The sequence below is a fragment of the Neolamprologus brichardi genome, chromosome 12 (assembly GCF_056152115.1).
Source record: "Neolamprologus brichardi isolate AB-2024 chromosome 12, ASM5615211v1, whole genome shotgun sequence".
NCBI classification, from domain to species: domain Eukaryota; kingdom Metazoa; phylum Chordata; class Actinopteri; order Cichliformes; family Cichlidae; genus Neolamprologus; species Neolamprologus brichardi.
The window spans coordinates 123,174-126,798 of record NC_142115.1 but is presented as its reverse complement, the minus strand read 5'-3'; the positions used below and the strand labels follow the sequence as shown (position 1 = coordinate 126,798).

General features: G+C 42.1%; 2 pseudogenes; both read right to left on the bottom strand.

Moving 5' to 3' along the window:
- Positions 1-892: 892 nt before the first annotated feature.
- LOC148100115 (uncharacterized) lies at positions 893-1,863 on the bottom strand (annotated as a pseudogene).
- Positions 1,864-2,541: 678 nt separating this feature from the next.
- Positions 2,542-3,239, bottom strand: LOC148100114 (uncharacterized; annotated as a pseudogene).
- Positions 3,240-3,625: the final 386 nt, after the last annotated feature.

Here is a 3,625-nt window from a genome sequence, read left to right as displayed (position 1 = left end):
TTTCTGGAAGTATTTGCAAATAAGAAACTGTTTAAAAGGAGGAGTTACAATAACATATGAAAGTAACCCGATAGAGAATTTTATGCTACTACCCCCATTTTTGTGCACAGCTGCGAAATGGTATAATATTCGCCCATGGATTAAAAATAATATAAATAAGAGCCTGAAAAAAGCATGGAAAAGGGATCTAGGGCGTACAATGGATGAAGGTACATGGGATTCTATATTGTCGAACAATGGATTATACATTAGGGAAGCCAGGGGGAAATTTATTCAATACAAAATTCTTAACAGATACTATTATACTCCTTCAAGGCTGTATAGAATGGGGATTGGTAGAGATGACTTGCGTTGGAAATGCCAACAAGCCCTGTGGGAATGCCCGCTGGTTTTTCCGGTTTGGAACACTGTACTGAATTATTTGCAGGGGTGGACACTTTGTAACCTACCCAGATCACCTAAATTATGTCTACTAGGAGACAAAGGAGAGGTGCCGCAATTAAATAAACACCAGTTTAGAGTGTTAAGTACTGCATTGGTAACATGTGCCCGTGTCATTTTGGAACACTGGAAGGACTCCCATACTCCAACGCTTAAAATGTGGAAAGAAAGAATGATTGGGAATGTTGCGTGCGAAAAGATGCTGGGAAAAATACATCATGTGATGGAAGCTGCGGTGGAACAGTGGGACAATTTTTGCACCTACATGTCTACCTGACTTGGACATTTGAGCTTAATACAACATATGTTAAAACCTCACTGTTTTTGTTTTGTTTTGTTTTGTTTGCTTTTTTGTTATTGCTTTTTTTTGTTTGTTTGTTTGCTTCTTGCTTTTGGTTGCTGCATCTTTGTATTTGCTGTTATAAAATGCAAAATCTAATAAATACTTGAATTATAAAAAAAAGAAGATGTTGGTGAACACCTCTGCCAGCTCGTCTACACACACTCTGAGTAGCCGGCCTGGGATGCCATCCGGTCCTGGAGCTTTGTGAGGATTTACCTTTTTAAAGGTCCATCTCACTGCTTCTGTTTTCAGAGTTAAAGTTGCAGCCTCACTGTCCTCCTGAGGGTCGAGGATCTGCTCTCTGTTGTCTGCGTCAAAACGAGCATAGAAGTTGTTGAGCTCATCTGCAAGAGATGCAGTGGGCTGAACACTGACTGTGTTGACCTTCTTGTAGTCAGTGATGCAGCGCAGTCCATTCCACAGTCGCCTGGTGTCAAAGCTGTGGTAGCTGGACTCCATTTTGTCCCTGTAGTCCTTTCTGGCCTTTTTTATGGACTTTCGGAGGTCATACCTGGCTGCTTTATAAGCGTCAGCATCCCCGGAGTTAAAGGCAGAGGTCCGCACTTTTAGCTTGGCGCGAACGTCTTTATTTACCCAGGGTTTCTGATTTGGATATATGCGGACAGTGGTTTTTGTGATGGTATCATCCATGCACTTTCCAATATATCCAATGGCAGAGTTTGCGAGTTCTTTGATGTTGCCATCAGCTGCATCCACAAATATCTGCCAGTTGTCTCCAAGCAGTCCTGTAGGACCTCCTCAGCCTCACTGTCCCATTTGTAAATAACCCTGGAAGCTGGTTTTTCCTGTTTCAGTCTTTGTCTGTATGCAGGCAGCAGCAGTATGGAACAATGGTCTGCCTTACCAAAAGCTGGGTGGGGGAGGGGTTTGTAGCACTCTTTGAATGGAGTGTAACAGTGGTCCAATGTTTGATCACCTCTTGTGGGGAAGGAGATGTGCTGATAGTATTTGGGGAGAACCTTCTTCATGTTGGCTCTGTTGAAGTCTCCCAGCACAATAAAGGCAGCTTCTGGATGTTTGTTCTCAAGTCCAATAATGATGTCATACAGTTTGTCCATAGCTTTAGCTTTATCAGCACGTGGGGGAATGTAAACATTTGAAAGGAGAACTGAACTGAACTCCCTGGGGAGGTAAAAAGGTCTTACTTTAATGGTCAGCAGCTCGAGGCTCTGAGAGCAGTAGGTTTTTAAGTAAGTAAGTGACAGGGGATTTCTTAAAATCACCCCGCAATTCTTCAGCTGAGACACTTGAGTTAGAAAACACAAACACTGCAGTTGTCTTTACTCGCGAGGACAAGTGACAGAGCTCTCCTACACGTAAGAGACACTCACGGACTTGTGCTCTGTCACCGTCTGCGTTCTTTATTTATACAAGAGAAATGAATACATTTGTTCAGTGACATGAGCATGTGCGTATGTGATTGTGTGTGTATGTATGTGTGTGTGTGTGTGTGTGTGTGTGTGCAAGGTCAGAACTGCTTGTTCAACTTCTTACTATCGCTGTAGAAAGATTCAGATACAAATATCAGAACACGTTTCATAAAGAACAATCAGTTCTAAACAAGGAAAAGGTCATCATGCAGTATTCTATCATCAATAAACTTATATCACTAAAAGCTTATACTGACTACTTAGTACAATTTTCTATTGACATTATCTCCTGTTGTCAGCATAAATTTTAAGTGAGATATCAGTATGTAACATTTTGTTATACATTTTCTGTCACATCATCATTAATCACACAAAGTCTTCACATTCCAACAGGTCAGGGTCATCATCGTCATCATTTTTCATGGCTATGTATGCAGCTACAGTGGAAACGATTATGCAGTTAATTATGAGTTTTAGACATGGCAGGATACATGTTACAAAAAGTAAAAATACTCCAACTCCGATGAGCAGTCTTTTTAGCACCTGTAGCCAGGGGTCAGTGTAAAGCCAAGAAAACCAGTCACTTGTATCACTCACATAGTCCTGATTTTGGGCCTGCTGAATCTGTCTCAAGGCGTTCAGGGCGTCAGTCATGTTTGTTTAGTGTACATTGTCTGGTATGTAGGTGCAGCAGGTGTTGTTGAAGAGGACACAAAGTCCCCCTTTCTCTGCTAGTATCATGTCCAAAGCTACTCGATGTTGCATCACTGCGATCCGTAATGCATTGATTTCCGTAATACATTGATTTCCTTATTCTGCTGTTCGTTGATCTTGCACGAAGCGTTCAAGAAGAGTCCAAAGCGGTAGTCCAGAGTTTCGAACCTCAGCATGTTTTTTCCAGTTCCCACCCAGGGGAACAATGTGTGGAGTACTTTCTGTCCAGTAGTCCACAGTTTGAATTCCTTGGGTATGTTGCTTCCCCATATCGGGTCATGTGGTTGAAGTTTAGGGAACATTGATCTTCTTTTCCAGCGTGCTGTAGAAGTGGTGTTTACTGCGGTCATCCTCTCCAGGTCACTAGTCAGAGCCCAAACGCCATGACACTTGAACCCAGTTGGTGTCTTGGCAGTCACTGTTTCTGTCTCTGCTGCGAAGGATCCTCGTATATCTGTGACCTCGTCTGGTGTCTGTTCCTTTCTCTGTAAGGGACAGAAAACCAAAACACCTCTCGTCCTAGCCCTAATAATCTAATGTTGTTATCCATTGTTCCTCTAGTGATTCAAAATCGGTTTAGCACATCATGTTCAGGACTTCCTGACCAGTAACTTATTCTAATCAGAATTTATGTGTGTGTAAGCATGTTTGCATTTAGCCCTCTGCACTCAAGGCATTTCCTACACTTTATCAGTCCGGAAGAACAAAGTCATATAACCCTTGTTTGATGTTAAAA